Source organism: Petaurus breviceps, unplaced genomic scaffold, assembly GCF_028583685.1.
Source record: "Petaurus breviceps papuanus isolate PSGF00001 unplaced genomic scaffold, PetGlider_PUasm1.0 178, whole genome shotgun sequence".
Classification (NCBI taxonomy): domain Eukaryota; kingdom Metazoa; phylum Chordata; class Mammalia; order Diprotodontia; family Petauridae; genus Petaurus; species Petaurus breviceps.
Window position 1 is genome coordinate 14230355 of NW_027185777.1, and position 13453 is coordinate 14243807.

Consider the following 13453-nt stretch of genomic DNA (forward strand, 5'->3'; position numbering starts at 1 on the left):
GTAGTTATTTTTGCTGCCTTCTTTAAAGTTTCTGTGACTAAAGAACTTCCACGAAGTCACTAAATATATAGATTTTATTTTGACCTAACTTTATAATATGACTGATAACTATTGAGTTTTTGGCTGTAGAAATAGAAATATCTTTTACTTATAACTGATTGGCAAAAAGAAGCCAATAAACAGATTATTCATTGAGAAACTAACAAAGTATTTCATTTAATAATACAATATATAAAAGGAACAAACTGGTTGCTTTTCTGGAAACTTTGCAAGGGATGAGAAGTGATTTAAAAATTTTTTAAATAGAATACCTTTATCTCTTTAAAAGTGATATCTGCGAACAGTATAATTTTTAAAATCAATTTCTTTTTTACCTATTCCACACAAGGTCTGTGTCTATTTCACCCATCATTTTTTAGTTAAATTAACATTTTTCTCCAGTTCTGATAAGAGCAATTTTTTTTCTTGTCTCCCACTGATCTCCAAATTTTGTATGTTAACTATAAACAACTGATGAAAAGAGACCGATTAATGTAGGTTTCAGTGATTTTTATGTTTTGTATATTGATATTGTCAAAGAAACAAAAATGTATAAGTATTTTTCCAAGAGACCAAATAATGCCAGTTTAATTACATGTCTTGACACAACTTCATTTGGTGTATACAAATCTGAATGAATATAAAGGACAAAGTGGAACCCAAAACTTTAATTTACACATTAATGTATTAATTAAGATAGGTTTGGTAATTCTGTTTAGAATTTTGTTTAGAAGTCAGCTTAGAGATATCAAATCTAACTTTACTAATATTAATATTTACACCACATATGTTGGATAACAAGAATGATAGAGAGTAAACCTTTATTCCTCCCCCTCTGAAATACATGCTTAGTTACCACTGAATCATGAAATTTGCAGAAATTTCAAAGGACTATTTTCAGTTACGCCCTCCACATTCTCAGTTACTTAATAAAATGGGGGTAATATCCCGATGACTTGCCCTCACCTGGAACCGCTGGATTCTGGTTATGACTATTGTGATGTAAAACTTCTGATAAACTAGCTCAAAACAAAACAAAAAAGCCCCATGGAGATCCACATCAAAGATAATGCTAATTTCACATGGTGATCTTTGCAGACAAGATAGAAGGACATTGAAAAGTTAGCTGAAAAGCTTGAGAGTTTTTCTTCTGAAAATATTCTAGCAATTCCATAACATAATGCAAAATGTTGATTAATTATTGGGTAGAAGAAGCTTATTTATGTTTGCCTCACAGAAAAGGATTAAATGAAAGAAATGACTTGTTTTATAAACATCGAGAGACCTAATCAGTTATACACCGAAATATCACTTTATAAGTTTTTTTTTTTATATTTACTCTCCTGCTACATAAATGAACTGTGTAGGGAGAAAAATACAGTGATTTATCAGACCTCCCATTCTAATCTTTGGGTCCATGTGGATGATTGAGAAAGTAAGACTAGATTTACAAAAGCAACAATAAAAAAAGAACAAGAGGCAAACCTAGGTTCAGAGAAGTATTGAACCTTCTGTCCCAATGCTTAGAATGTTGGTGAATCAACTACAACATTCAATATACATCAATGTTTCCCACTTTTTGGTACAGGCCAGGAAATTTTTTTGATGTCTTCGACCCTTTCCTATATGAAAGTGTCCATGGAAGTTGCCACTAGCATCCTGGAGATCTGAAAAGAGCTTGATCTTTAAATTGGATTACCATAACCATTTGAGTGAATGTGTTTTTATTTTTAGAACCTATCTCCATATGGTAACCAACCTTTGTTTTATTGGAATTTTAAGATGGAAAAAAAGAAACATTGGACTTCATTAGAGGGCAGATTTCCTCTTCATGCATTTAAAGAATGAACAATCAAATGTCACATCTTTTTCTTTCCACTGAATCTGAAATTAGAGGTAGGGAGTTTACTTTGGCTTATTCATTACAAGGAATTACTACATTGCTCCCTAGTTTTGGTTGCTAAGGGTTGTTCTGGGAAGAAGATACTATTAGAAGATAATTTTCCTGTCAAAGACTTTGAAATTTCCCGAAACAACTCATTTTCTCCAGATCTGGATTTTCCAGCATTTCACTAATCGCTCTCTTAAAAAACAGAATCGCATACAAGATGAATGGAGGTAAAGTGGTAAGCACCCCTGTATCAAGAGACTTAAGCCTTGGAAGGATTGTAGTTCAGGTTTACCCACAAACTAGCTGTGTCACCTCAAACAAGAATTTTAAGCCTCTCTTTGCCTTAGTTTCTCACTTGAGGAGCTTGGACGCGATGGTCTCTACAATCCATACCAGTTCTAAAACTTATTTGAATTCTCCTGACAAAATAAACTTTTGCAATTCCGAGTTTTACCACTATAGATACCGGTGTAGTTCTTGGGTGGTCAGAAAGACAGGGTTCTTTACAAAGTGATCCCCATTTTCTCACTGTGAATGACATCCTGGGAAGATGCAGAGGAACATTTTAAGTGGATAATGATTCGTGCTCCACGCAATAACTTAGTAACATCGCCTAGTTTTGAGGATGAAATTCTCAGAAAAGGTGTACTCATTGACTGTTTCCTGTTTCCGTTGCTAATATTTTAACGTTTTTTCTTCTACTTTTGGTTCTTAAAACGGATTTCCTTTTATTTAACTTGTACCAAAGTTCCTTTCTTTCGTGTGCATTTTCAAGAGTTTGCATGTGAGTAACTTCCCAGTCATTTTCTGTCTTCCTCGGGTCATCTTCAGTAGCTGCAAGTCAAGAAAACCCAACAAGCTCTGAATGGGGGCAAAGAAGTACTTTGGGAGTTGTATGAAGAGGTTGAAATACAATTGGAAGATTGCTCCCCCCCCCATCCCCCTCCCCAGCCCACTGTTATCCGCCTTTCCCTCTTAATTGCTCTTCTTGCTGTTTCACGCTCTGCTCCAGAGAAGACTATCAAGATTCCATCTTTTGATAAAAAGTAATTTCGAAGACAATCCAAACTCTGCTTGGGAAGGGAATGCGGTTCTGATATGCCACTCTTCTTTGTAAAGTTGGGCAGCGGTCCGGCCGAGGAAGCCTTGAACCCCCAGCCTGGTGAAGAGCTGCGGAGAGATAGGAAATACCTGCTGGGATCGAGCCTATGGTGCTTAGGGAACCAAACGCACATTGAAATCGGGGTCTCTCTCCCTCTCCTCTCTCTCTGTCTCTCTGTCTCTGTCTCTGTCTCTCCTCCCTTTCTCTCCTCTCTCTCTCTCTCTCTCTCTCTCTCTCTCTCTCTCTCTCTCTCTCTCTCTCTCTCTCTCTCCCTCTCCCCTCTCTCTCTCTCTCTCTCTCTCTCTCTCTCTCTCTCTCTCTCTCTCTCTCTCTCTCTCAGCAAGCCCGGGAGCGTAATTCAGCCATCTAACTGCTTTCAAAAGTTGGGAAACACCTCATTTCGTCCCTTGAGAGCAGGGGAGGATTTAAGCAGTGTGGACAGAGGAACTTAATTCGCTACTAGTAGAAGAAAGTCAATGTCAGAGTGTCGAGAGCCTGAGGGATGGGGAGAGCCTCGGGTGCAGTGGAAAGGTTCCCATCTCCCCAGGGGAGGCGGAGTGGGGAGAGCGTGGAAGGAACCAGCGAGGCAGGGGTGCACGTGGGCAGAAGAAATCTGGAAAATGGACAGTGTCCGCCTTCTGGCTGAGGGCTCCTTGGCAAGTAAAGGACCCTTTGGAGCGAAAGCAGTCCCCCTTTGCCCTGGTCCCTCCTGCCTTCCCTTCCCTTCCTTTCCTTTTCTAACTAGAGATTATCTGCAGGAGCAGAGATAGAGGTTCGCTAGGGCTGCGCTTGCGGCCGCCTTGGGTTTCCGCTTGGGCTTCGCGGGGCTCTCGCTGCCCAGCGTTCAAGGCTGGGAGCTGAGCCTGCACAGAGGCGCAGGAGGAGGCAGAAGGAGAGGCCATTTTGCGCGTGCGCTGCTCTACTCCCTGGTAGCCTTCGGAACTTCCGATTCGGGTCCCGCCAAATTTGAAAGGGAATCTACAAGACTGCATCAGCGGCTGGAAGGTGGGAAATCGAAGTCGTTCGGAAGAAGCCCTCGCTCGGGACAGCCAGAGACGCGGGGCACTAGGTTCTACAAGGTGGAGGTCTTCGACAGGGAGTTCCACTCCACCTGGCCCTGGAGCGCCCACCACGTCGAGGGGGAGACCAAGAAGGGCGTCCCAACAAAACCCGCTTCCCTTGTTCGCTGCTCCTGCAGGCTTCTGGGTTTCCCTGCTAGGATCGCTCCTCTAAATGCAAAGAGAACAAAAAAGACCCCGGCTCAGGGAGCCCAGCTGGGCTGGAAGACCTCTTTCTTCCTAACCCCTCAAGGGCAGGCTGGGGTGCAGGACGTCGGGACAGCTGGGGGACTGAAGGAGGAGAGTCTAGCGTTATCGAGCTTGAAGGGTCCAAAATCTCCAGGGAAGGGAGGTTTGAACTGGCACCCGCGGTGCCACTGCCCTACTGCCCCAATATATCACGTCGGAGCTCGTCAGAAAAAGAATCTTTCCCCTTCTCTCAAAAGCAGGCTTTCCCTAGGTAAAACCTGAGAGGCTGGCGAGTTTTCTGGAGAAGTGTAGCGGTGTAGGCAATCAAACTGGTCCATTGCCACACTTCATCCTCTCCCTGCCCCCTTCTCGCATTTTCCCAATTCCCACCACCGCAACAACTACCGCCAGTCCCGGTCTCCTAAACTCTTCTCTAAAAAAAATTTTTTGGCCTCAATAATAGTTGGGTATTCGGAGTTTAGTTTCCTTCTTTTCTTGTTTTAGTTGTTGGCGATGTAAATGTGGAATAGTTTTTTTTTTTTTTTAATGCAACTGCATCACTGGTCCTTTTGTGAGATGTTGATAGGGATAGTTGAAGAAACAACCTGCCTGCGGGCATGTTTCATTTAACTGAGACTACCTGCCTGGAAACTGGCTCTTTAGGAGAGGAGTTAAGAGTGGGATACGGAAGACCGATTCCCGTGGTTATTATAGGTGTGAGGGGGGGGGGGGGGGGGGGTGCGAGGGGGGGGGTAAGGGAAGGGGGGTTGGGAGGGTGTATTTAAACAGTCGGAATTATAAATCTGGGGAGGTCAAATACTGGGTTTACTTATTAGGCAAACGCAAACTGGCACCTGGAATAGGAAGATACTTCACACGTCTCTGCCTCCCACATTTTCCTTTTAATTTTCTATCTGCACGGGTAGGAGTTCTACTTTACAATGAGTACTAGAGGCCCTGAATTTCCCTATGTCCCGGGATACAGACGGAATTGGGGACGGGTGGAGATATAGAGAGGTCAAGGGAAGGTAAGCCATCTTCAAAATTAACATCGTCAAATTCACGTCCAGACTAAACGACTAGACTAAATCGTAGTGCCCTTGGGATTATCAAATTCCCAAAGTCAGCAAGTCATCAACCCCTCACCTACCTTGAAAGCGCAAGAAGAAAGACTGGAAGGAGACAGAGGACAAAGGGAGAAGGGAAAGCGGCCTAGAGTCGGAAAATGCTCAAAGGCTGCACGTTTCTTTTTTCTATGGCGCAGGCTACAGAAGCCGCCATTTGGTGGCTGATCGGCTGTTCAGTACCGCGCAGCTGAATGTCACACCTCACACACCGACGCACTGTTGTCTATTTTTTTTAATGCTGTCTAAAAAAAAAAATCCGATTTTCCTTTAACTTCCCTCTTCTGCAAGCTCTGGTTCGCCATAATTAATATTCAGCCATGCTCCTTTTCCTTCCAGCCCCGCCCACTCTTGCCTACCTACGGACTCCAGGGTCGGCAGCAGGATTTCTCCTCTGGACTCGGTAGCTCTGATAGTGAAACTAACGAACCAAACAGGACCTTATTGGGTGGGCATGGGAGGGTGAAAGGGAGGACCCCCGTCCTAGCCCCCATTCTCTAGGAGTAGATGGAAATATCCATTTTTGACCATAATTGAAATCACTCGCCACCATAGAGCTGTTTTCTTTTACTTTTCCTCTGCTAGGAAGCACCAGAACTTACCCCTTTTCTGGTACCTCCAAACACTTCATTTCCTTTAGGAGAGTCTATTGATGCTTGTTATCTGTCCAAGAAATCTCTCTGTCTCTCTCTCTTTCTCTCTCTCTCGATTCCCCATCACAATTCTACCCCTAGATTCGTGAAAAGAGGAATATAGCCAATGACTCTCAAAGGGCTAGGAGGGTAGTGAAGAAGCAGACATGGCGAGACCTTGCTGATTTGAAGGCTTTCATTTCTGCCCTGGTGCAACCAAGATTCTGGAGACCCGGATGGACTTATTTTTGCACAGTCTTATACCAGGGGACTTTACCCTCTATTCTCGACTTCCTTGCGTTCCTTCTCTGAGAGCCTTTGAGATCCCAACAAAATCCCTAAATGGTGAGAGGGGTGTGGGGGGGTGGGAAGCGGTGCGGAGCCAAGAGGCTGGGTCGGAATATAAGTGGGTAAAGCATTTGCTTCAAAAAGGTCTCAGTCGAGGAGGGTGAGGGTGGTAGAAGCTCAATCCAGGGGTTGGAGCAGAAAAACCGGCGGAGGTTGATTGTTCTCCAGGCGGGAGCAACTGGAGTGAGGCCTGAGAACCAGGAGGTACAAACCCCTCTTTTGGCATGTGGAGCGGCCATGTTGCAGAGGCCGCCAACACCCATTATTTGACGCCTGAGGTGCATCCTACACCCCAAAGCTTGGTCATTTTCTCGACTCTGCAGCCAGAGGACCCTGTGGAAGACCTAGCCTGGGCTGGGGGACGCGGCGGCCCCTCCCAGAGCCTGCAGAGTTGCAGAGGAGGCGGCAGCAGCAGAGGGGCAGATCGCTCGTGCTTCCTCGCCAGCTCTCGGCGCGGCCACCTTCACACTAGGTGCTGCAGGGTTGAAGGCTCCTTTGCAGATTTGTTGCCAATAGCAACCATGCGACGGCGATTTGTAGCCCGGGCTGCAGCGACTGCAGCCTCGTCTCGCAACACCTTCAGGTCGAAGGCTCTGACGATTTTGGTAAAGGGCATCTCCTCCTCTTCCCCTTCTGCCCCCACCCAATACCCTTGCACCCTTATCTCTGCGCAAAACCCAGCCCCGCCGGCTTGGGCAAGGCAAAAAAGGCAGACAAAGGAGCGGGCGAGGAACTGTTACAGCTGCGTAGCTGTGTGAGCCAGGCAAAGGGGCTTCGAGGTCCAGGACAGAAGGGTAACTTAGTCATCGCCACTCTGAGGGGTCTTTGCCCTTGCTACTCTACCAACCGAGTTTCCTTTTTAATTACCTCCTATATAGAGCGTTGATTTGGATATTCAACATAAGGAGGACAGCGAGGAAATCAGTCAAGTCAAAACGCCTACTCCCTTTTCAATGGAGCATCGACACAAAGGCAGAGAGATATGTCTTCGACTGCTCTCAGAAGCTGGAGCTTTCTCTTGGTTTGGTGGCACAGGGATTGCACTCACGTACCCTCTTTCTTACTAATGTGGCTTCCTTCTGTCTTCCTTCCTTCCTTCCTTCCTTCCTTCCTTCCTTCCTTCCTTCCTTCCTTCCTTCCTTCCTTCCTTCCTTCCTTCCTTCCTTCCTTCCTTCCTTCCTTCCTTCCTTCCTTCCTTCTTTCCTTCCTTCCACCCTCCCTCCCTCCCTTCCTTCCTCTCCTCTTCCTCTTTCTTCCTGCCTCAACCACACATTTGACCTAAAATGGAGAAGAGGACCCTATTACTAGCGTTATTAGCAAGTACTTGTTTTGTTCCAAGCAAGCTGATTTTGACGAATCTCATTCGTACTGAGCCCCGTGAACCGAATGATTATGCCTTGAATACAATGATTGACATTAACACTTAGGGAGCTTCTTGCCTTTTCTATACTCTACGATGCCTTGAGTCATTTGAAGGACAAAGGCTCCATCTCCATCCTTGTGTCAGATGGCCCTGGTAGAGTATCACTAATTTTAGAAAAACTGATTTAAGCTAGGGTTATACCCAAATTCTGTGGGTTTTTAGAAATTATTGATTATGACATTCATGCTACCTGGTAATCAATGAAATTGATTGTTATCAGGGTGTCAGAGAAAGTACAACTTCATTGCTAGATGACCTTCACTCTTAATAATTCCATACAGTTTAACGATCATTGTGAATGTTTTACTTAAGAAATAACAGAATGTTCCACGAATAACACATACACATGACTAATGCCCTCTTAGGGAATGTTTTCTGATTATTTCAGAGTAGTGACTAATAAAAATAGACATTCTTATAGATATTGGAGGCTTCCAAAGCATTTTACATTCATTATCTCATTTGTCCCTCGAAATCACTCTGAGGTAGGCACACTGTTATTATTATCCTCATTTTACAGAATGAAGAAACTGAGGCTAAAGCAAGGTTCTATGGTAAATGCCAGCGGTAGGATTAGAAATTAGTTTGTCCCTCACTCCAAGCCCACCATTCTTTCTACAATGTCTGCAGATTCCACACATTTTCAGTTAGGGCTATCTGATAAAAATGATTTTAAATATCAAGCAATATGGTGCTTTGAGATTTACAAGACCTGGGTGTAACCTGGACTAAATCTTTTCTCCCTCAGTATCATCCCTCACAAGTATCTTCCTCCATACATAATTTCCATAAGTTTACATTTAAACTCAGTGTCCATGTTCGGTGTAACTGAAGCATGTCTGACAGATGACAGATGCTTTCAGAATCCTAAGTAGAGAAATAAATGTTACAGAAAGACCAGCAACTTAGCAAAGTTATCCTGCCTTTCCACAAAATAAGTGAACAAAGAGTTAAATTACCCTGGGCAATGATTTGAAATTTTTAGGTTATTTTTAGATTTCTATGAAACACAACTAAGAAGCAAAATTTAATTAGCAGGAGGAGTTTAGTTCTTAGGGCAGGACATTGCAAATCCGTCACTTAGCAGTCTATTGATACACCTTACACATATTTTTAAAAATGTAATGAATCTTTAAAACTGGTTGAGAATGACCACTTTGGCTCTGTCATAGGTGGTGATGCACTCAAATCAACCATGACTCTTTATATGATTCATTGGTATAACAAGTCAAGCTTATGAAATAAGCCACAATTTACTTCAAAGAAGAAAGTTATTACTATTGGCTTTATCTTAGAGGGATCTTAACACCTTGTTGCATTGTATCCCCCATGAACACATATTACAAGAAAAACTGGAAAAAAAAAATTTTTTTCTTCTCCCTTTTAGGAAAGAAAAAGAAAGTCTAAGAAAGAGAAAGAAAAATCTTCAACAACTTACTTGTGACTGAGTTTAAAGGATTATCTTACTGTCTTTCAATGAACTGAAGAATAAGATCAAAGTATACTCATATTCATGTGAATTATTACCATTGACTTGAATAATGGTTGGTTTCATTGTTTTATCTTAAACTCTACAGCCTTTGAATCTATAGCCCTAAGGTTGTAGATTTTGTGTTCTATTCTGAGGACTCAAAAGCTAAGGAACTAGGTCTGACAAGTACTCCATATTCATAGGTGAATATTTATTCCCTCAACTTTTATCAGAATTAGTTACATTTCTCTAGGTTCATACCAAGATATTTAAAAACCTTTCCCCAAGCCCCATCCCATCAAAAGCCTCCCAAAATAAAATCTACCCCAAATTTAGACAACAGACTTTCAAAATATACACAAGTGAATTTTTCCAGTCAGGCTTGGTGATGTTGAGAAAGCATTTTGGCCATTAATGAGCCAGGCTAACTTAGGTTGTGAGTAATTAGCTGATGAGGCATGTTTTTCTTTTAAGATGATTCATCACAGTGTGTTTTCTAAGGTAACTGAAGAACTTAGAGTAAGCTTGGGAAAATGTGTTTACCAGCTGCTTCTAGGTGGTAACTAGAATCTTGACAATTTTCCCAAAATATTTTTCTTAAACAAGGGTCTCCTTCTCAACCTTGGTTGATTACTCCCATAGTTTTCTAAAGAGAAGATGTCACCAGTTTAAACATCTTTCTTCCTTAATTTAGCATTAATTTAACTTTAAATAGTTGACTTTTGGAGATGCTCAGCCTTTAATAGGGTCTATCTTACTACTTAGAGAAGTATGACTGTGAGCACAATTTAAACTTATGAAAATTAATTAAATTTAGGCAAACTTTCAAAATTATGGTTGAAAAAGTACATTTAATGAACTGTGAAGTTGTGTGAGCAACTGACATTACCTATTCACTGAATCCTGAACTGTAATGGTGTTGTAAGGTAAATTTGTAATGTCCTCTAAGAAGACCAAGGAATTTACTCTTAATTGCAATAGACTGGTGCTCTCTCCTTTGTCATACATTTGTATTATACTTAGTAATTATTAAGTCAAATGAATAAAATGGGGCTCCTTGAACTGAAAAAGGGTCAACTTTGCATACTGCTATTATGTATCTTTAGTATCTCTGTTATACTCCTTAAGCACAAGAATGTATTCACTATTCTATTTGCTTAGGAGTAATAGCAAAAAGAAAAGTTTCTTGCCATGGAGAAAAATGCATTTCAGGGACTTCAATATTGAAACACATCTTAAGACCTTGGTTTCTCATTTTAAGCTACTAGCTAACTAGAGCAATGCATTCCTCTGGTAAACAACAACTCCTAGACTCATAGTCCTTTCCTTCCACAGGAACAAGTAAAAATCTGTGAAGTCAGTCATCACATTGCCCTCCGAAAACCTTTCTGCCAGTCTTTTCTTATGTATTGTCCCAAAGAGAGATTGCACGTCTTCACTCTTTTTGAATACCAATGTGAGTTGACTTTGGATGAGTAACATTTTAAAAGCTGAATTCCATCTGGGGAAGTGGGAAGCAGTAATCAATCCACAAATCATTTCTTTATCCATTTCCCCTGTAGTCCCTAGAAATGAGAATAGTGGAGGGAGGAGATCATGTTTTGGAGATATTACAGTTAACCTAGTTAAGCATTACTTCTGCAAAAAAAAAAAAAAATTAGAAAGAGACATGCCTGTTCTAGTAGACCTTAGTTTACCTTTAGAAACAGTTGAACCGTGCCTATTTCTCTGGGGAAGGAGTGAGGAAGCGACTGGCGGGGATGGGAGGGGAAAGGCGTAGAGTCATTGGTACCTGACGTTCTTTCGACATTTTTTAGGGTAGAATTAAGTAGAAAGCTCTGAAACTTTCCCTTTGCACATTGGAGATAGGTTCCCCAAGAGGTAGAGGAGGTAATCGATTATTCTTCACCAAATAATAAAGTTTTCACTTGGGGCTCAACGTAGCAACGCACGTCCAAAAAAAAAAATTAAATATTTAAGATCCGCACATGCGCACTGAACAGCACTCGAATCCTCTTCGCTTTCTTTTTCTTTGCAAAGTGGATCCTGAGCTCACCTCCCTCCCTCCCTCCCTCTCTCGGCCGCAGACTCGGAACTGTGGGCTATGTCCCTTGGAAAAGGACTGTGATTCCTCCAAAACAGAGGGCTGTTTTAAAACAAGTGCATCTCTTGCTTTTCCGAAGGCCAAGGGACCCCACAGCAATCCCTTCCCTGCCCTCCCCCGGACCGCAAACCGAGGTTTCTTCAGCTCTTGGGACAAGGTGTTTGGGGGAGGGGTGAGAGTTAGGGTGAAGGGAAACCGAACAGCAGGAGGGACCGTTCCTGCTGGCAACTCATTCAGCCTCCGGGGCAGCAACCAGCGGCGGCTTCGGCTGGGCCGGCTTCACGGGACCTCGGCTTCCGTTCGCCCAAACACTTCGGGAACACCCATGCGTGTCTGACTCGGAGTTTCCCGGGCCCGGGGAGGCACCTGCCCCCCGGGGAGCCTCCACCCCTCCCCTTTCCCCGGAGCGGCCTGGGGCTTTCCGGCGTCCGCCTTCGGAAGTGCCACGCTCAAGGTCTTTCTCCGCCCCAGGAGGGCGGCCTAAGCCTGAGCCGGAGGCCCGGGGTGGGGGAGCCGGGCCCTGGGCAGAGCTGTTTTCCCTGTCCCAATCCCGGCTCCCTCCCCAGGTTCGAAATAAAAGGTGGCACATCCGGAGGGAAGGGAACCCAAAAGACCCCTCATCTCCCTGGACGGATGCCCCGTAACTCTAGTGCTTCTCTTTCGCCCCTGGCCCGGTTCTCCTCTCTCTCCCCCCCCCCCCCCCCTCAGTTCCGTGGGCCCCGCTAGACCTGCAGAGCTAGGAGGAAAAAGGAAAGTCACATTTCCTCCCCAGCACGAACCCCCCAAAGCTGGGGAAGCTGCTGCGACTCAGGAGCCTGGAGCCCACCCAGCTGACAGCGGCCGGGGCGAACCAAGCGGGAGCTGGCACTGACGCTGCCTGACGGCCGCGGGCCGGGCCCAGCCAGGTTGGCTTTTCCCCACGCCATCTAACACACGCGTTTTTTTGCCTTGGATGACCGCGAACCTCAGGGAGAGAAATTCCAGCCCTGGGGAGCGAAGCCCTCTCCTCCCCACCCCTACCTGGGCCCCACTTCTCTGCCCTTCCTGAAGGATCCGAAGTCAGTTTCCAACAACGTAATCCTGGTCCTTCCTGCCCCTCGCCCCCCTCCCTCTGTTTATTCTTCTCCCTTCCCAGTCCCCGAAAAAACTTTCGTCTTCAGAGGAAAGTTAAGGACGCCACAGAGGGAAAATAAAGTCTTCCTCCTCTTCCCGGGTTCTCCAAGAGACTAAAGGCCCCGGAATGCATTGTGAGGGAAAAGCCGGGAGGGGAAGCTGCCCTCTTACAGCAGGAACTGCCCCGACTAGCTGCCCCTGGGCTCGCAGCGCCGCCATCATACACGGCTCCCCTCCTGCCCAGAAGCACACGCATTCCCTTAGGTGTACCCCCTCTTTCTCCAGTGCGTGAAGTCCCCATCCCCCGCTGCCAGCGCACCCGCCCCAGGACGCAACTGTTTTTGCAGAGTGACCCGCTCTGGCCTCCAGATACGCGTGCAGCTACTGCAGACTGCAGCCTCGGGGCTGGAGGGGGAGGGAGGGGGAGTGGAGTGGAGTGGAGAATTCTTATATAACTCTAGGCATAGACTGAAGCGCTTAGGGCAGGACTTAGAGATGGGGAAAGGGGCCCAAACTGCTTCTTTTTACTTGCAGGGAATTTGTTAGGGACTTCAGAACAGTGGGGACTTGATGGGCTAGAAGCAGTGGTAGGGAACTTGCGGCCTCGAGGCCGCCTGTGGCCTTCTAGGTCCTCAAGTGCAGCCCTTTAACGGAACCAAAACTTCACAAGACGTCAAAGGACCGCACTTGAGGACCTAAAGGGCTACATACGGCCTCGAGGCCTCAGGTTCCTCGTCCCTGGGTTAGAGTTATCTCAGTGCTCTGAGATATTTTCTGATCTGGTAATCTTCAGCTTTGTCTTTCTTGCCCAGTGCAGATAAACTGGAGGAAATTGAAAGTGCCTAGCTAGGAAGACATAATATAACTTTTGGGAAAAATTTCCAACAGTCCCGAGCTTTTAAAGCTAGGCTTTCTTCTCTTCTCTTCTCTTCTCTTCTCTTCTCTTCTCTTCTCTTCTC